Below are 21759 nucleotides of genomic sequence, written 5' to 3'. Positions count from 1 at the left end.
GTCCAAATCTCTCAAGCTATGATCAACGAGCTACTCCGTTTGATGCAAATCTGGCTCAAGCATTTCAAGCTCAATGCAACATAGCTCACAACACTCCAGATTGGACGACCGACTCGGGCGCCACGGCTCACATGCTCAGATCTACCTAAAGCCTCAATAACTCTCATGCTGATTCGGGTTATAATTTTGTTACATCTAGAAATGGTCAATTATTAACCATCACTAAAATCGGCAACACCACTCTTAATAACATACCATTGCATAATGTCCTTGTTGTTCCCAACTTTACAAAAAAATTACTATCTATTAGTAAATTGACAAATGATTCCCCGGTTGATGTTTTATTCTCTAATCATTTTTTTCTAATCTAGGACCGAAAGACGGCAGCGTTCTAGCTAGAGGCAATTGTAACAGATTTTATGTCCTTTCTCAAAGTCATCATTCACTTGTTGCCGCACTTGTTGTTCCTCATCTTCGAGCTTCTTTCAATAAATGGCATAGCCGTTTAAGCCATGTTTTGTTTGAAGTTGTTTCAGTTTTGAATAAACAAGGACAATTATTTGTTACATATTACCCAAACCGGGCTTATGTTCCTCTTGTCAACTATCTAAATCACAACATTTACCTTTTGTTGAAAATAATAATCGATCATTGCATGTGTTGGATTTGATTCATTATGATCTTTGGGGCCCCGCACCAATTTCATCTACAGAAGGATATTTGTATTATGTTATATTTGTAGATGACTTCTCGCGTTTCACTTGGTTGTACCCTTTAAAATCCAAGCCGGATATTTATCAAATAGTCATCATTTTTCTAAACTTTGTTCAAAATCAATTCACATGTAATGTCAAAGTTTTTCAAATTGATGGTGGAACGGAGTTCACAAATAACCGAGTTAAAACTCTTTTTCAAAACCAAGGCATTCATCATAGGCTATCATGCCCACACACACCTCAACAAAATGGACGGGCCGAACGCAAACACCGTCACATAACTGAAATGGGGTTAGCTATGATGTTCAATTATCATGCACCTGCAAACTTGTGGCTTGATGATTTTACCTCCGCCACCTACATCATAAATCGTGTCCCAACTCCTCCTCTTGAAAACAAATCCCCCTTTGAACTGCTCTTCAAACAACAGCCTTCGTATACTAGATTTTGGGTATTCGGTTATCAAGTTTTTCCTTACCTTAGGGACTACACAAAACACACACTTTTACCTAGAAGATGCAAAGCCTGAACTACAAAGGCTATCGATGTCTTGATCCATCAACAAAACGAATTTATATAACACGCCATGCAAAATTTGATGAAGACATTTTTCCCTTCATGGAGACTGTTCCCAACAGTAATGAAGCAAAATTGCTACTTTCAAATTTTGATGACAATGTACCGGAACCAATGGTTACCACTTCTTTAAATCACTCCATTGGTCATGATGAGCCACGCACAACCCCAACCTCAAACCAAAAATGCAATCCACCTTCTCCATGTACACTTTGTCCTCTTAACCCCACTTTTAACCCATCTTCAAATTTAAGCCAAACTCCAACTTCAACAGATCACATCATACCCACCACTCAATTTCGTTCACCTAACCATCATTCCACTTCCAGCCTAACTCCAAATTCCTCATCCCAACAGACCAATTCCACACCCACTCCTCCTTTAAGCCCACATACATCAACCACTCAATCACCTGCCATACCCATCCCCACCCCACTGAATCCATTACCACCTTTCTCCCCATGTTTCCACAACCACACAAAATAAGAACTCAACTTCTACCCACTTCATTCATACACGTTCAAAATCCAAAATCCTAAAACTAAACACTTTGCAAATCTCACGAATTTATCCTCTAGCGGCTTAACATCATGCTCTCTTCGTTACACACGTAGAAAAAGGTGTCAAAACAGCTTCAAAAAATCAACAATGGCTAGCCGCCATGCATGACGAACTCACTGCCCTTAAAAACAACAACACATGGGAACTCGTACACCACCCTACTTATTCCAATGTGTTCGGCTCATAATGGATCTATCACATTAAATACAAAGCCGATGGTTCTCTTGATCGCTACAAGGCCTGCTTGGTAGCTCAAGGTTTTATGCAAGTTCCTGGCCTCAATTTTTCTCATACTTTTAATCCCGTTGTAAAGGCTTCCACAATACGAGTTGTGCTTAGTCTTGCCACAATTTATAATTGGCAACTTCGTCAGCTCGATGTTAACAATCCTTTCTAAACGGTCACCTAACCAAGACCATCTACATGGAACAACCACTGGGCTTCATAAACTCAAAATTCCCAAACCATGTTTGCCGACTAAAACGTGCATTATATGGTCTCAAACACGCACCGCGTGCTTGGTTTCAACACTTAAGCACCTTACTTGTCTCTCTCGGTTTCAAACATAGTCGGGCCGATCCATCACTCTTCATCTATAAAACCCACAAAGTCTTACTCTACCTTCTTGTTACGTGGATGATGTCATACTCACTGGTAACAATGAAAATGTTATCAAAGACTTCACTCATCGTTTACACCAAGAATTCAAAATCAAGGACTTAGGCACCTTAAATTACTTTCTAGGCCTTGAATTTATTCAAAACTCTTCTGGTCTATTTCTAAGTCAAGCTAAATATGCCTCTAGTATTCTCTCCTGAGCCGGTCTCCTGCCAAACCAGTAGCAACCCCACTTGCAGCTACTTACACATTCATTTCAACCGGTACTCCATTACATGATCCGACTCTCTATCGTTCATTTGTTGGAGCACTTCAGTATCTCAGCATAACACATCCGGATCTCTCATATGCTGTGAATCAAGCTAGCCAATACCTTCACAACCCCACCACAACACATTTTCAACTCGTTAAACGAATATTACGATATGTAAAGGGTACCCTCTCTTTTGGTCTAACCTTTGACAGACCTCACAAAACGAATTTGGTAGGATATTCGGATGCTGATTGGGCAAGGTGCATTGAGACAGGACGATCAACCAATGGATATTCCATCTATTTAGGTGGAAACATAGTCTCATGGAGTGCAAAGAAGCAACCAACTGTGTCATGTTCAAGTTGTGAGTCCGAGTATAGAGCTATGGCAAACACCGCCGCTGAGATCATTTGGTTAACACATTTATTACGGGATTTATATGCCTTACCACTAGACCGACCAACACTATTATGTGACAACAAAATTGCATTGTTTCTAAGTCATAATCCTGTCACACAAGAGAGCCAAACACATTGATATTGATTATCATTTCATTCGGAAAATTAGTCTCTGCCGGTCGTTTAAACACAAAATTTGTTCCTACCATGCTCCAGGTAGCTGACATTTTCAGAAAGAGTCTCCCTCGACCTTTGTTTGAGCGTTTCCGCACAAAGCTTCGCGTTGGACCCCTACATGTTCGCTTGAAGGGGGTAAGAGCCGCCAAACATAATTCAAAATTTAATACATTTGACTAGTTATTATGTTGTTATATTTCCCATAATTGTAAGGAGATATTCTCTCCATATTTTGTGCTACCTTTTGTGTATATAACTTGCATTTATGTTTAATGGAAACATGAAGAATATTATCTTCACACTTCTCAATATTTAAAGCTCCGGTGGGGGCGATAGACAAACTAGAAAGATTAAGACGAGTGTTTTTTTTGGGGCGGGTCGGACGAAAAGGCGAAAATGAACTGGATATCCTTGACAAAGGTGACTGCTCCCAAATAGTTTGGTGGGCTAGGTTTCGGATCGTTACGGGATACTAATTATGCTATGCTCTCAAAGTGGTGGTGTAGATTTAAAACGGATCGAGTCGGCTTATGGGGAAAAGTCATATGGGCGTTGCATCACAATGATAGATCATGGAAGGCTATACCGGTGGACCTCGGAAGCGTAGGTCCTTGGAGGTATATAAATAGCATATCTACGAGACTAGAGGGTTTGGGAATTGATTTATTTAGGCTCATTAGATGTTCGCTAAAGAATGGGCACTTAGCTCGTTTCTGGCTTGACTTATGGAATGGGGACACCCCTTTCTACAAAAGGTTCCCAAGGCTTTTCATTCTTGATGCAGTAAAAGAGTGCAGTGTCGCGGAAAGGTTATATTTAGTTGATGGGGCCATCTGTAGCACTCGAAATTGGATTAGACCACCAGCCTCGGCCGTTGAGTTGGAAGAACATCGCCAACTTCTACTCTCATGTCTAACAGTGGGGTTAGAGATGAAGGAAGACCGTTACGTTTGGTTATTAAACGAAGCACAAGGTTTTTCGGTCAGCAGTTTCAAAACTAAATTAGTCGGTTCGATAGGCGAGACACCATATTATTCCTTTGTTTGGAACAATTGGGTCCCTACAAAGGTGGGTGTGGTCATTTAGAGGGCAGTTTTGGAACAACTACCTTCTCGCGATGCTTTGGCAAGGAGAAACATTATCGTCCCGGTGACCCTTTGTCCATTTTGTGGTGATGCTGAGGAAACAAGTGAGCACCTGTTTGTGAATTGTGGCTTAGCCCAGGAGCTATGGCAAGTCATTTCCTTGTGGTGCAAGATCCCAAGTATCTACGCGTTTAGCATTCGGGATATTTTGGACGAATACAAATACACAAGTTTCGGAAAAAAGAAGGCTAAAGCTTTTTATGGGGTCACATTGGTGGCTATTTGGTGTCTTTGCGAGGAATGCTTTGGTTTTTGAAGGAAAACCGGCAATGTTGGTCGACTTGGTGGATAGAGTAAAGGTGCTTGGTTTCCTATGGATACGTAACCTGTCTAAATATGCTTTGCATGTGACATAGGAGAAGTGGAAGAGCTTTAATTTGTAATTTGTTTTGAGATTTGGTTTCTGTTTTTTTGGTTCTTCTTTCTCTAGTGGTTTGTTGTTTCTGTTTAGGTGGTGGCAGCTACTTGCTGTGTAGGGCTGTAAATGAGCCGAGTCGAGCTGAGCCAGAGTGTGCTCGAGCTCAAGCTCGAACATAATTGAGCTGGCCTTGAGCTCGGCTCGTTTTTCTTATCGAGCTGAAAAATCGAGCTCGAGCTCGTCGAGCCAGACTCCTTTAATTTTTTTATTTTTATTTTTTTATTTTTTATTTTACAAATTTTGATATATAAAAAACAAAAAAATATAATTTTAACATACATATTATATAAAGATTATAAATTAGAGAATTTATAACTTTATATGATTTATTTTTATTATTCTTTTATAAGGTTTTAAGTATTAAGTGAAATAATATATGTATAAATATGATATTATTATATCATCATCATCATCATCATCATACTCAGTATATCCCACCAATAGCAATGCTATGGTAGGGTCTGAGGAGGGTAAGATGTAGACAGTCTTACCTCTATCCCATAGGGATAGAGAGGCTGCTTCCGGTGAGACCCCCGGCTCGATAGTAGTTTTGCATCAAGCCTTGGACATAAGGCACATAGCACTCAATCATCAGGGACACCGGCTGATTGGTGCATGTGCCCTTGTCTTTCGGCTATCAACGCCACCACATGATGCCTGATTAACTTTCCGCCGCTTTTAACGTTATTTTCACGAGATTAGTAAAATAACGTCAAAATTAGTGCACTTTTACTTTTGTCCACCAGAGGGTTCACAGATATATACATTATATGCGCGCACCGCAAGCAGGGCGTATATTATTATATGTAGATATTAAAATTTAGGGTTTAATCTAAACGAGCCAACGAGCCGAGCTAACGAGTCGAGCCAAAGCCGAGCCACGAGCCGAGCTGACCCTGGCTCGAGCTCGGCTCGTTTAGAAATCCAGCCGAGGTCATTTAGAATCTAGCTTTTTCAAGCCGAGCATTTTTCGAGCTATTTTCGAGCGAGTTTCGAACAAGCCGCGGGCTTTTTGAACAGCCTTATTACTGTACCATTTTTTGTTTGCTTGCTTTAATATAATTTGGTTGGTCTTTAAAAAAAACACCTGATTTTTTTTTACCGATGTGACAGTGCCAGGTGCCAAAAATCAGTCAACGACACCTCATAACTCATAAGCTACATTTAAAACAATCAAGCCGTAGTATAACTAACCAATCATATTTATTTTTATATAGAAACACACACACAATACAATACATTTTTTAGAAATACTCAAACCTATCCATCTAAGTATTTTGTAATACTTGCCATTTTAGCAAACCAAAAACACAACATATTTAAAGTTCTTTAATATAAAAAAGGGCGACTTAGCGGTCAACTGTTGTTCACAATTGATGTGAAAACATATATTTGACTCTTCTTATATCACCTCTTTTTTCACACTAATAACACCCAAAACCATATAAATAAATATTACTCAATATGCAACCATTTTAATTGTAGTTCACCAAAGATCTATATGTTGCACCGGGTGTCCATCCACTAGGAATCACATTTTTAGCCACGAGAACTTGCTCGGAATATTGCGATATCAGTCGTAACGAAAATGGCGGGTGTAGCTCCCTCCCGGGATCCACTTTCCAAACCGCACCCCACGATTGCACCATTTTCAACCATTTGCCACTGTTTTGTTCTTTCAAACTCAACCCAGCTAAGTCCCCGTCCCCTTCTTCAAACTCGATAACCACTGCAAAGTAGTTAGGGTTCGATCCCTGGTCGACGTGGAACACTAGGTTCGTGTGTGAATAATCACATTTGACCCTATAGAACAACATGAAATAAATGTTGGTAAATTTTTCATAGTGAACATTATTATTAAAAATCTCTCAATGGTTTTTTTAAAGGGTAGTAAAGTAATAATTACCGCGCAAATCGGATTTGCAAAACTCCCGCGTCACGTAAATGTTTTTCTTGGCCTGGTTTTGCCATGGCACCAAACGCCGTCCCGCTAAGATCAAAATGTGCATGATCCGAGGCGCATGGACCTCCCGGGCAAAAATCGGTGATGACAACCCGAGCTGGCTTGCGCGAGCATGATGGGTGTCTAGTGCATTTCACCTACGATGATATGATACAACTAAAGCAAGTAAATAAGCACGTTCCAAGTGATAATAAAAGTATTAAAAATTTTGTAAAATGTGGGGTCCACTAGGGTACCTCATAACAAGCCCCACATTCTTTTCCTGCGTTGTAAAGCGATGGGACCTATTCCGGTTACCATGGAAGAAAATGGTGCTTGTGACACTGAATTTCCATACCCACATGAACCTCCTGCATTGTTGTTACAAAATTAATCTTGCATTAAAATTTTATTAAGGGTACATATGAAAAGTAAGATTTTTTTATCTAAATTACGACGTCGAATTCCTTAATATTAAATGTTTATTGCGCGGTATGCTTACCGTCACTTCCAGCACCATCGGGACTGCCATACCAGGTGGCGACAGCCGAGGACCAGTGGGTGGCGACAGTCGTTAAGTTGAAATGATTTGGTCTTATTGCGAAGGATAATGTGAAAAAGGATAGAAGACAAAAGAAGAGAAGAAGAGAAGAATTGGTAGCCATTGCTACTTGTTGCTATGCCACAAGTGTACCTAATTCTTCTTGCTTATTTTAGGGGTCCAAAAGTACGGTTTTTATTGAGGATTTTATGAGCATTGTTGCTTTCAAGTCCACGTTTGCCATGTTCAATTTGTCATGTTTGGGTCCATATTATTTAAATTGGCGTAATGGTTTTTTTAACTTCATAAATAAAGTTGACACTAAAAGAACATGGGCAACTAGTCATTTTTTTTGTTTTTTTCTTGAGAGAAGGAAAATGAGAAAAATACCATTTATTTCTTGAGCAAACTTGTTTATCCAAATTATTTTTGAAATTTGAAGAATGAGTACATCCAATCAAATTACAAAATGAGACATACGTCTCAAGGATTATGAAGTTTTGTACAATTGTACATATGACAAAGAAGCTTTGAATTTATGTGTAAATCGGTACGGAATTTTGAAGTTATAGTTGTATCAATGGGTAGGTTTACACCACTAAAGTTACATGAAACTAAATTTTAGATTTTGAATTGCTATTTTTTTTTATTGAGAAGTGGTTATAAATAATTCTAACTATATCATATTGCTAAATAACAGTTTTAACTTAGCATTAGGCTCGTGACAGTCACAATTAAAGATGTATTTTTTAACGGTTTGCGACTAACGTATGGTTAGCTTTGATAGTCTTATGTTGAGGTGGCACACCCCATCATCTCCGACTATTCACTTTTTGCCCAAATTCTCTGTTACCTTCACCGCCATCACCTACAACCCCATTCACACGCAACCTATGATTTCCCAAAAAAAAAACACGTAGCCAAATCCTAGATTCGTATTGATTATGGTTAGGTTGATTCGCTGGTGATTGCTTGAATCTAAACACACCATCATTTTAAACGTTGGGGGTTTCAAATGCCTGGGGCTTTCGAATGTCGGGGGGTTTTAGATTTAACCCTTATTTTCCAGATCGATGCAAAAAGGGGATCAATTCATTTGGTTAAGACCGAGGTTTTTACCATATTGTTAAAGAGAGAGACAACGAAGATGGTGGTAGGCCATTTTGCAGGTTATCGGTGGCGGGGGTGATGCGGCAGCGGTGGAAGATGAGTTGTAGTGGTTGTCGTTTATATGTTCTCAGATCTGAGAATGTCGTCGAAGAAAACCAATGTCGCCGAAGGAGGAAAATAATGTGCAGATTGGATTATAATGGGGACGATGGAGGTGCCACCCCAGCATAAAACTACGGAGTTAACCATCCTTTAGTTGCATACCATTAAAAACAAATGCACATTTAACTGAGACAACCAAAGGCAAATGTAAAGTTGTGACTGTTATTTGCCTATAGTGCATAGTTGGAAATTATTTAAAACAAAATTTTCTTTTTTATTTGATTTAAAATATAGTTGTATTCATTAATTTATATTAAGTCGAAACCACCTACTCCAAAGTTGATACTTAACCATTCGCTAGGTGATTATCCAAACTTATCAGTTATGAAAATTTAAAGACCAGATCATCGATAATAGGTGTGATTTTATTTGTAATACAACCAAATGTACCCCCATCCCTAACAACCATCACAAATGTTTTGAGGTTTTGGGTTAGTCGGTACAGAAGATGAACAAACCCATTTTCATGCCATCACTAATAAAAAACCTTTATTAACACCGGTTATAAAAATGTTTTAAAACGGTATGAAGGTCAACCGTTGAAAAAGATGTAATCTACCGTTCTAAAAAGAACAATTTTCTAAACCCATTGTAATAAGAAGAAACTAGCGTTGTTTATTAAACTTATTGATAACTAGCGTTGTTAAAATGTTGAGGTTTCCTCCAGAACTGAATACTGTTGTAAATAAGAAGAAACTAGCGTTGTTTATTGATCTTATTAAAAAGTAGTGTTGTTTATTGAAAACTAGTGTTGTATAAAGTTTTACAATTATCTCACTGTTGTAGATAAGAAGAAAAGTAGTGTTTATTGAACTTACTGTAAAGTAGCTTTGTTTATTGAACGCTAGCGTTGTTTAAAGTTTTGAGGTTCCCTCCCACCATTGAATAATATTGTAAGTAGCGTTGTTTATTGAAAACTAACGTTGTGTAAGATACTGAGGTTCCCTCCCTCCTATGTATAGTGTTTTAATTTCTCTCATTTGAACATTTTCATTAATTTTATCTTCCCTCTTTAACCTCTAAATATGGCTTTCTCAAATACACTATCTTTCTCAATTTACTCTTCAAATTGCATACGCGTTTATCGAAATTTAAATGAGGTATACTTCGCTGATTGTATTTATAATACTAGTTAGGGTTTATGACGCTTGATTTGTTATATTAAGTTGCAGATCTAAGTTTACTTTATATAAGTTCAGTAAGGATTTGTTTATTCTATACTTATGTTTACTGATTGGAATATTGCACATGTCTAGCTAAGGTCATCATTATGGTGAGCTTGGAGCTTGTTGATTGTTTGATGTCTCTGATTTATTTACGTAGTTACATATCCGTTTCGTGATTAAAGGAATAAGCTTTTTCTGTAACAATTCACTTTAGGTGTGTATCTTGTTCCTTCACTTTTTGATGTTTTATTCGCTTAGATAACTATTTAAAAAAAAGAGAGTGATATATTGTTTTTGGGGTTATTTGAGAATGAAAGAAGCATAAAATTAAAGGAAAACATAATGCACACCAAGTTTTTGATAAATAGCTTAAATGAGGATTATATATTGTTACACCATGTAAAGGAGATGTTAGTGATCAACATTATTTGTTTTGATAAATTTCAAAAATTCACACTAATTGTTTGATATAATGCTTGAACCAAAACCTAATTTAATAAAGTCGTAATGTCATGTAATCGGCTAAGTGATTCATTTTCACATATGTTATAAAGGTTTCTTTATTTTGATGGATATTCTAATCTTCTTAAGTTTGGTGAAATTGATATGTGTTGTTTTTATCTTTAGCTAGACTGAAAATGGACATAGTGTTATTAGAAGAAGGGAAGAAACTAAGGTGTCTTGCTCAAATTGTTGAAGAATATGCAAATGCGATTTTGAAGATTTTAAGGTCGTTATCCTAGAAACGTTTTGAACAAATGCAAAGAAGTAGAAATAGTATTGTACGTATATTTGCTTAGATTTTATATATAGGTCAAACTAGTTTTGTATAAATGCAAGATGATTTATGTATATAAACTGAGGCTTTTGGTTACTACAATGTGTTGTTTACTGGAAATATAAATTTAATTAAAAAAAACAAATGTGTAGAAGCGTTGTTTGCGTTGTTTTTTAATAAAATTTTACAACAATCTTTCAGTATTTTTTTATTACAAAGAAGCGTTATTTTTGTGTACCATTTTACACTAGTTTTTGAAGAGTTGTTTTTGTGTACCATTTTACACCGTTTTGAAATGTTTATAGATACCATTTACACCGGTTTGTAAACCGTTTTAAATACATTTTGCAACGCGACGTTTATAACGGTTTTCAAACCGTTATGTAAACCCCATTTAGCCGTTTTAAAATGAACTGTTCTATACCGGTGCTTATAAATATTTACAACAATCAAATCAATAATTTAAAGAGAAGTAAACAACTATTTTATAAAACACAACTCGATTTGAAGTATTAAGGTGGGGTGGTTTACATTCACTCAAACTATTCATTCAACCAAGGCCTACTTGGCCAAGCTGAACAAACGACCCTGACCACCTTCATAAGTTACTTCGTTAAACATTACTTGCCGCCCTTGCAAGAATTTCATTCTTTGGACTTTCCTGACAAAAAGTAAGAATAAATAATATTTTAGTAAAAACGGTCATGCAATTAAAGTATCATATTATATTAAAATGGAAATTAAATATCCCCCCATGTTTCTGCCGTTAGGCTGAGGGGTGTGGGGGGCTTTAATGGGGGCTCCAACCAATAATATTATGACGTGTGGCAGAGAGAGAAACTGGATAAGGGGGGTGTTGGAGCCCCCGTTGGAGCCCCTGGCCCTGGTGTGGAGGGGCTCCAGCAGGGGCTCCAGCGAATTTTTTTTATTTTTTTTATAAATATATTCAAACAACGTATTATTAAAAAAAACTCATAAATTATTAAAAAAACACACATTAATAAAAAAACACATTAATATTTAAAAATAAAATAAAAATTAAAGTACTAAAAAAAACATTCTTCTTATTCTTCGGCTTGGTCTTCTTCGATCAACCTCTTTCGGATACGTTCCTTTTGCTTTTCCATTAGCATTTGATCGACCGGATTTAGGTTACTGAAGTCTCTAGTAAGAAAGTCCAAATCTCTCATTCGACTTTTTTCCTTTTTGTCATAAGAGACCACCTCCATGGTTTTGTTGAATTTATTGAGGGATTCAACAAGATTGGCGATGTTTACGGCTTCCCCCTCAGCCGGTTTTTTCCTCTTGGCGTCCCTTCCCAATGGCCACCTCCTCGGTGGTGAAGACGTTTCCTCCTCCGCAATGTTTAGGTCGAATCCAACGCGGCAATCCGACCCGGTTGAAGTGCTATACGCTCCAGACGAACTAGTTTTAGTCCGTTTCGGCCTTACTTCCGCATCAAAGTCCGGCGCCACCAGCTCAACCCACTTGGAACACCTTTTCAACCTCTCCCACAACTTTAAATCGTCCCACGTCTTCACCATCCCATACCTCCACAAACACTCCTGCTTCCACTCTTCGACCGTGAAATTGTAAACCGCCAAATCATCACTGCCACTTGGTCTCATACGACCGCTGTTCCTGTTGAAAAGATTAGTAAAAAAGCCGACAAATTTTATGATTTCGGACCACCGACCCGAAATCATATCGACGTTACGCTCTGTACTCCCAACGAGCATGTAGAACGTCTCCCTAACCTTTGTCCAAAAAATCTTGCTCTTTTGGTAGTCGGCTGCAAAATGACTAAATAAATTATATTTGCATTTAACTTTTTTATTTAACTTTTTATTAAAAATCATTTTTAAAAACGTTAAAACAATTACCGCAACACCGATCCTCATAAATGACTATCCAAGCCCGACAAGGCTTCCTTCTCATCCGATGACCACGGAGTGGCTTTCCGTTTCGTCCTCGGAGTCGAAGCCGGTCCCGACCCGTCCGTTGCAACTTGTTTTTTCCGGTGGACGCGTCTTTTTGGTCCCGTAGCTTCACCGTGTGATTCTTGTGTCTCCGGAACAACAAAGTTAGGAGACGGTTGTGTGTTGGATGGTTGAAAGCCGGATGATTCTTGCGGCTCCGAATAAAACATCGGTTGGTGCGGTGACGACCATAAATCATCGTCAAGATAATCTGAATCAAGGTTTGTGAACCAATTTCCAGCCATTTTTTTAAAAAAAAGTTGAGAAGATGAATTGATTTTGGGTGAAGGTTTGAAGTTTTGGTATAAAAATGGGTGAAATGGGGTATAATTATATAGGAAAAATATTTTTTTTTTTTTGTTCGGCTTCCAACGGTCAAAAAACCATCAAAAGTTGTGCAGCCCTCCCTCTTCCCCCGCTAACCGGCTCACGCCTGCATTGTTTTTCGCGTTAGCGCTCCCGCTAGCGCCCTGGTGGTGTGGTGTTAGCGCCTGGGGGCGCGAGCGGAGGGGCTCTAGCGCCCCCGTTGAAGCCCCACACCCCTCAGTCTTAATGGTAGTTATTGGTCGTTGATTTTAGTCTCAACGTATATGACATTTTGTCCCTTTTATAATCATATCTTTTTGATTATGATATTAATAAATACTTTTTATTGAAAAAAATGTTTTTGATGTGAAATTTGTTTGGATTTCACGTATACATTCAATTATTTAATTAATAAATCACTGAGAAAGAGATTTCACCCACCGAATCTTTTTTTTGCTCACTTCTTTTAAATTAAATATTTATATTTTAAATCTTCATAGATTTATTGTGTGTCGGCAGAAATAATACGCAACCCCTTGCTTTTTTAATTAAAAAAATTCTAGTTATAATATACATTATTTATCAATAATTTAACCAATATTTGAACGACGGAAATGGTTTAATACAAGGTATAAGAAATAGTGGACCTTGGAGATCAAGTCCAGTCAGTTGGGAATTTTGATGTGTAGATTGTAGAATGACCGGATTTCAAGGGGATTGTTGAATTGGTCACATTCATCATGTTTGAAAATAAATAAAGTATGATTATTTGGTTTCCTTATATCTAAGCATCTAACTACTTTTAAGTAAGCTATTCAATGGAGTCCAACGTGTTATGTATATTAATGTGGGATATGCCACATTTAATTGTATATTAGACGGGTGCCCGTGCGATGCAGCGGGTAACACTGAATCATAATAATCACGTAACAATTATAAATGTTTATAGTTAGTTTGAAATTTTGAAACCGTTCAAATTACGAATAATCGGTTTGGTTTCATGGTTGGGTGTTTCCTTTAACTTTTGGTAACGGGGTTTCTAAATTTGTAAACCATAGCAAATAGTTAGTATGCAGTTTATATCGAAAACCGACCATATAAAACCTGACCGGATGATAGATTTATAATTAAAGCTCCATCCGTTAAACTAAACCATTAGTAACGATTCAGATTAAATTTTCAACAGTGTGTTTTGGTCTTCAACGACAACAAATGTTACTGGCGGTTTGGCTCACTGTTTAACTTAAAAACCGACAAAACCGAATTAAGAAAACACCTATAGGTTACGTGTTAAATTTTTTTAATTGCAAAAAAATATAGCAATACCAAACTCAAATGAAAAACAATATTAATGCTCATTTTTATAGTGTAATTTTTCTTTAAAAAGTATTAACGTACGAAAAAGTTATGGTCATTTAAAAATCGTTGGTGAAAAGTTGGTTTAAAATTAAAAGTAAAAGGAATATATGAGTAAAGATGATGGGTTAAAGTTGAAACTATTTTATAAATTTACAAAACTATAAGTAGAGAGAGAAGTATTGTAATTATTTTTAAGTATATTTTATGATAGACAAGTTTGTCCTTATCTTACATGTCTTATTAGATGTACCATATGCGTTAAAAATTATAAATTATTTAAAAACTTAGTGTATTAATCAGCTTATGTCTCATGTACCTGAAGGCTGAATATTCATTTATCAGTATTTTAATTTATGAAATGGCGGGATTAGTTTTCTATGGTCGTTAGTAATCAATAAACATAGCATATTGTGTGTTTGTGTGAGGGACATGTAACCAGGCGCTAATTGTAATGATTGTTGTGGTTACATACTTACATTAATTCAGTTATGATAGCATGTGTTACATTGGATCATATTATTTGTTTTCTTGTCTTTTCTTTCTGCCTTTTCTTTATAATTATTGCAGTGAAATGATAACATTATTTATGGAGCATATTGATTTGCTTTTCCACATTATAAAATTTTTGCCCATGGAAGTTACCACATTCTAAGTTCTAACCAGATTATAATGTTATATTAAGGTTTTAACTATGGTGTGATGAACATAATTTAATTTACCAATAATACTTTTATGTAACAATTCAAACCATAAACTTTATGTGTTATGTATAAAGAGAAGAAGCATATATTGTTTATTGACCTTGAAAACACATACAATAGTTACAATAGTGTGCAAGAACGAGTCATTTTGGATAGTCTTGAGAAGAGAGGGATTCCTAGCAAGTTAACAGGTGCTATTAGGGATACGTATGCTAGTTCTAAAACAAGCATTTGATTGCTGGTGGGGGATACAAACTTTTTATCGCTAGAGGTGAACCTTCAACAAGGATTCGTGATGACTCGTTTTTGTTTGCGTTAGTATTAAATGAGTTGTCAAAATCAAGCCAGGAGGCAATCTCTTGGTGCATGCTTTTTGCCGATGATATTGTGCTAGTAGCGGAGTGTAAAATGAGGTTGGATGAGACTAGAGGATGGCAAGAAACATTAGAGCGCAAATGTTTAAAGATATGTCATTCTAAAACCGAGTACCTTTACTGTAACTTCAGTGGTGTAAGCGTTGAGGGGATACCCAAATCAGTATTGAAGGCCTAGTTGGTCCACATATAATCCGGTTCAAGTATTTATGATTGTTTATCTAGAGTGACAAGGATATTGATAGTCGTGTAGTTCATCGTGTTCAGGGAGATTGGTGTAAGTGAAGAGAAGCCTTACGAATGTTGTATGATGATATGATCTAAAATATAGATATTATAAAATAAATATTTCCTACACTTTTCATGAACTAGATTTAATTTATTATACTCGTTAATGGCTCATATTTAGACTTTATTGATTTCATGAGACAAGAAGCTATAATTAAATATGCATATTAAAGTTGAGACGGAGAAGTGAAAACATATTACTCTAAAGAAAAAACTGCCTTATCGTTTATTCTTAGTTATATTATATATAATCAGTTTGTTTTCTTTATTTGTAGATGCTGTTACAACAATTATAAGACCAATGATAGTGAATAGACCGATTAGGCTAACAGGCTTCAAGGGTTCCGGTTAGCCTAACGCAGGTCGTCGGGTCCCTCTATGTTTGCAAAACGTAGAGAGAGGTTCACTAGTTTAGTTGTTATTTGTTATGATTCACTAAGGATCCAAGACCGAGATGAGCGGGTTTTTAGATGTAAGCTCTTAGTGAAGTAAGAAAGAAACATGCAAAGGGCAAGTTCTCAAGGAAGAAGAGAAGATCAGAGTGTGTAAGTTACACTCCCAGATCTGTCGTGTCCTCTAATGACTGAGTTACATTCCTTTTATAGGGAAGGAATGTAAGGCTTTTGTCCAATAGTTAAACTAGTGAATCTCTTGTTTGTGGTAGAGGGCTGACCTTTTAGGCATGGGAGGGTATTGACCTGTGGTTAATAGCATTCTTTCTGAGCATGTGTCCTTTTTACGGCAGAAAGACAAGTGAACAGTGATGTGATGCGTTACCGTTCATGCTTTTTACTGTTCATGTACTTGTATTGGCGGTAAACGAACCTTTTAACCATTTAACCTTTAGCGTTAATGTGTGAAAGTCATTTTACCAGACTTTGGACTACCCCGTCATCAGTAGATATTAAATAATTTAAATGTCAATCTATTTGTATGATTGTTGTTATACGTAATTAATGTCAAAACAAAAAGAAAAGATATAACACTAATTATAATGGACTAGCAAGTGTGCCTACACGTTGCAGCGGAGACTCACTGTGAATTAGCTAGGTATGTAAGGTTCATTGTGGACTCATTTATGTTATTTATTAAGCATCTCATGATATATTATATACAACTTCTATATTAGTTTCCTTATTCATGCAACGGGGATTCGGCCGGTAGGAGTTTGGCCTGAAATAACATATTTTAACAAACAACGGGGAAGAAATTTGCAATGAAATATGACTCTAGTGATTTCCAGAAATGTGCTTAATTATGATGTAACGGGCCAAAAGATATACGTGAGTAACCAAATTCTGCACAAATTTATACCATCAAAAGCATATAATTACACAATTAGAATTGCTTTAATCCAACAATTTTTTAGTTATTTGATAGCATACAACAAAGCAACTAAATAAGCGTGCTTGTTATTCAAACTCAAGGTTTTGATCTTCAGCTGGTCCTTCTTGCTGGTCAGCTATGAATAGTCAGCCCATGCACCTCCATTCGGCCCCGAGGCTGAGCCCAAAACACTCGAACTTGTTGTCCCATTTAAAATACTGTTCTGGCAGCCACCATCGCTACTCTTTAGAGCTATTTGTTCAACTATTCTGACCCATAATACCTACTAAGCGGTTGTCAAACACCTCAAATCGCACGACATGATATGGGTTCGAAACTAAACCTAAAAGCATGACATTGCTACGCTCGTTTGGCAGCCTACAGCTTCTCAACACCCTGCAAATATCCCAAAGTTCTGGAAGTTAACTTTATATTTCAAAAGCTAAACACATACATATACACGATTAGTGATTCTTTTTCTAACATATGAAATACTTTGTTCTTTGGAACTGTTGTTTGTACTCATAATTGACTTTGATAATTCCAAGTCCAAAAGTTGTAGGTCTAACAAAAAAAGGTATTATAAAGAATGTGAAAAGGTGCCTATATGTATCATAACAGAAAGAAAGATATCAGCATCACCATTGGATGATGAAACAAGAAGCACAGAAACTAAGATGGTAAGATATTATAAAGAAATTAAATACATCAAGTAAATCTGAGCTGTATTAGCCAATCAAATAATCATTCATTATTTGCATGAAAAGTGATATTAGATCCAAAAACACAAAAGAGGAAGACTATATATGTGACATTTTGATGAGGTGAATACCTTCTCTGCACCGGTGGCATCATCAATAACACAATTTTCTCTCGAGCAAACCCACATAGCATCCAGATCATCAGCATTCAGCAAAAGATCAGATTGCTTCTGCATCAACATAACACAACTTTTGCTTATCTCTAGAATCCTAACATGATAGCAGAACTAATTAGGCAGCTTTGAAAGAAAGATAAGAGACAGACAGACAAACAAACAAACAACTGTACCCAGTAAAATCCCATTTGTAGAGTAGGGTCTAGGGAGATGAGAGCAAAAGTAAAAATACTAATAACAGTAGCAAAATATCAATTTTGTTTCAGTCTATAACACAAGATATAATTGACCAATAATGCGTCAAACGGGTCTCGGCTTCGGGTGTGCCACATACATATACCTTTGTTCACTTCTTTATATTTTAAAGATATATATTTAATCATTTAATACTAATAAAGGTGATCTAGAAAATCTCGTCCGTTTAAATGTGTGTGCTCAATTGTTTGTTCGTTTAAAGTTAAACGAACAAAAACCAACATGCTTTATTCGTGTTCATTCGCTTAATTTACAAGCCTATTAATTATTGTGTTAAGTATTTCGTGATTAATCTTGAATATTATCATTGTAGAGTTGTAAAATGACATAAGTATGCCCCTGAATCAACTCAATGATTGGTTCACTAACCTCACCGAAACCTGAAAGTCGTTGAGCATACCAACCCTGCATGGCTCGAAGTCTATTTTTACGCATACAACCTATTAAATCAATTTATTCAAAGATTTAGATCATATCTGTATCAATATTGTTTCTGTAATCATAATCAACACATTCATCATCTTTAAAATGTCATAAAAAACGGGGAAAATGTGTCATGTACCTCAAAAGATTTAGAAGGATCTCTTTCTTGAAAATATATACTCCCATGGAGGAAATATACGGCTTCTTTTCAGCCTCTTCTTTAAACAATCCCAAAACCGTTGTATCCACTGTCTGAAGCATAAATTAAACCGTATAAACAATTTAATCGTTTTTATCATATCATTTTAAATATCTACTAATTTACTATTGCTTTTAACCCGTTCCTTTTAGGATTTTCACTAAATGAAAGAACTCTCCCTTTCCCATCAATCTTCATCAATCCAAAATCCGAGGCCCAACTATCACACGTAAGTAATGTTAAAAATAAATATGAGCGCATTACATTTTTCGTTCTTTAAGATTACTCCAAATTGTAGGTTGTGCCATTTAACTAAGTTAACTAAAAAAATGTCCTTTAGTTAAAAAGTTGTAACACATTACATCCTTTTGACCAAATGGTGTTAACGTTTTGACCAATGTACATGAGGGTATTTTGGTCTTTTGTATCGTCAGTGAGCATGTTGTGAAGAAAACAAACAGAAATAACCTGTCATCCATGGGTAGACAAGAAATTGTGATATCTGCACCACTTTGTTTGTGACTCTACAACAAAAATGAAGATTTAATATGTTAATTTGTAAATCAAAACTATAATTAATATAAAACTTGTTTACGGTTATAATATTTTCACCTGAAGAAAGTCCATATAATCCATTCTATACAAGTGATCACCAGATATAATGAGAACATCCTCAATATCCTTGCTTCTTGCATCCTATACACTCAAAAGTTATTAATAATATTATGTGTTCTTAATAATATGTTAATTTGACCAAAGTCAACGTTTGGGTACCTCAACCAGCCAATGAAACTGGCGAACCGCATATGCAGTACCTTGAAACCACCTCTTACCTTCCTCACATGTAGTTTGAGTTGCGGATAATGGCTGATATCACATAATTATTAATAGTCATTAGAACTTTGTGATGCGGAGCTGATTCAAGAGATGACAGACTTATAACTATTCTTTATATGTAAATAATCATCAATCTTAGAGTAAACCTGGGATCACTTATCTTTCTGTGAACATGGTGTGTACTTTAGGACGAACTTTACCGGCAAAAGTGAAGGGATAAACAATGTTACGGGCCTCTGGGAAGACAGTTGCAAGAGGGAATTCAAGCTCACCAATCTGGACCTTATGTCTTTTGTACTCGAGAAGTGCCTACAAATAAAAAAATTGTAATCATTATATAAAGAAATGGCTTATCAAGTATGAAAACACAACATATGATGAAAACGGTAGGCATGTAAATTGACCAAACTTTAGTGTCATTCCTTTCACAATAATAAGGAGAAGTGCAATCAACAATATGTTCTGAATCTTTACCCATCTAAACAAAGGGCAATTCACACAACCTTACTCACAAAACTGCAACTCAAAACTTGAATAGATGTAATTAAATATAACATTTTTGGCCTTCAACTTTGGACCATTTTACCCTTTAAGCAAATATATCATTTTTAGCGTTAAACTTGGACCATTTTGCTACTAAAACTTACCAGTAGGCTTTAACAGTGGAGATAAAAGAGTTGTGAGCCACTAATATAACATTTTTGGCCTTAACTTTGGGCCATTATATCATTAAAGTAAATAAAATATAACATTTGTAGCCTTATCTTTGGGTCATTTTACCGTTGAAGCAAATATAACATTCTTGGCCTTAAAGTCAGACCATTTTGCCCATAAAACTTACCGACAGCTCTCTCTAGAAAAAATATACACCTATTGGTTGTTTATAAAGATTTGGAAATGATAATAACTATATAATTGAAAATTAGAAGAAATTAGATTGAACCAAAACAAAAATTGATCTAATAAAACAAATTACTTAAAGAGGTAATATTGGCGTTTCATGATACAGAATCTCTTTTGGGCATTTTGTCGAACATATGACGTGCAAGGTTGAGACAATTATTCATAAGCATCCACGTATCATGAATTGAGTGGAACACGTGAACACATACGACAATTGCATGCTAATCACTAACTGGAATCGCTTGGAGGATAGTAGAACCGATGATCCAAGACGAACGAGAGAGACAGGTTGCTGAAGCAACATACAATTCAATTTGTTATTGTTTAGTTAGAGAGATGATTTCATTTCCATTTGTTGAATTAGAGAGAGGATTCCTCTTCCATTTTTCTAGTTTTAGGGTGCGATTTTTTTAAAACTGACATCGGGAATTATTAAAAGGAAAACAAGGATTCAATGGATGCATTAAATTGTTCAATTAAAGGCGTCGGTTCTTAAAGGAGCAAGGAGTCGCCGGAAGAAAATCGTAACCGATATAAATCAAGTCGCCGACGGTGAGAAGTAATAAATATTACGGCGTCTTCCAAGAAGTTGAAAGGGTGCCTATATTTATTATAGTATACTATAGATAATTTTTAATGTCTCTGGAAACAAAATAAACCAAAAGACTCTTGAGTTTAATAAATGGAGATGGAAGTAGAAAAGAACCATATGAAAAGTTTTTAAAAAAAGAAGCATGTGAGGCAAATCATATATGAAAACCGATGGTCAACCAATTAACTGGGCTTTACATGGGTTTCGGTAACTAATAGTCCAATAAGAGGATTTAGGCTCATAAAGTTGATTGGGAAGTCGGTGCCATAAGGAGGTCAGATTATATAATGTGAAGGCAATTAATTTTATTAGAGGTCGGCTGATTGGGGAAAAGAACCATACGTAAGGGATGAAAACAAAAAGTGGGACGACCGCATAATATTATTATTGGAGGTTTTTGAAGAGTCGCAAGGAAGAGAAAGCGGTTGGTTCGAGCAGAGAACGTTGGGGCTCAACACCTACTCATTTAAAAAATATTATTATTCGGTTTGAATTTATTATTTTCATCATGAAGGTTGAATCGTGCAAAGTTGTTAAACACGAGAAAGCTTGTTTAGATAATCAACATGTCTTTCTCCCATTTGCATTTGATACATTTGGTTTTCTGGCCCAGGGGCTGTGAATTTTTTGAGTAGGGTTCAGCGTGTCATACACGGAACCTCTTCAACTCCTAGGTCACAAAGCTTCGTTTTTAGTTTAGTAGGATTGGTTTTGCTATTCAAAAGGGGGTTGTGACGTAGCTTGTTGCCCGTTTGTCTGCCACTTTATTGTAATCGCTT

The 21759-nt window shown here is 36.3% G+C and overlaps 1 long non-coding RNA gene and 1 pseudogene across 2 annotated transcripts; both read right to left on the bottom strand.

Moving 5' to 3' along the window:
• Positions 1–6136: 6136 nt before the first annotated feature.
• LOC143586291 (expansin-B15-like) lies at positions 6137–7499 on the bottom strand (annotated as a pseudogene). Its single transcript, XR_013144688.1, has 4 exons — positions 7307–7499; positions 7062–7175; positions 6769–6962; positions 6137–6665 (listed from the first exon to the last, which is right to left on the bottom strand). The product of XR_013144688.1 is annotated as an expansin-B15-like (transcript).
• An 11760-nt stretch (positions 7500–19259) lies between these two features.
• LOC143586290 (uncharacterized) lies at positions 19260–20576 on the bottom strand. The gene is made up of 4 exons (XR_013144687.1): positions 20493–20576; positions 19632–19794; positions 19423–19515; positions 19260–19344 (listed from the first exon to the last, which is right to left on the bottom strand). It is a non-coding gene; the product is annotated as an uncharacterized LOC143586290 (long non-coding RNA).
• Between the last annotated feature and the right edge of the window lie 1183 nt (positions 20577–21759).

Source organism: Bidens hawaiensis, unplaced genomic scaffold (genome assembly GCF_021521415.1).
Source record: "Bidens hawaiensis isolate Kalapana, Puna unplaced genomic scaffold, B.hawaiensis_p1.1 tig00034604_1, whole genome shotgun sequence".
In the NCBI taxonomy this organism is placed as follows: domain Eukaryota; kingdom Viridiplantae; phylum Streptophyta; class Magnoliopsida; order Asterales; family Asteraceae; genus Bidens; species Bidens hawaiensis.
Note: the sequence above shows the minus strand (reverse complement) of the source record. Positions and strands in the feature narration are given on the sequence as shown.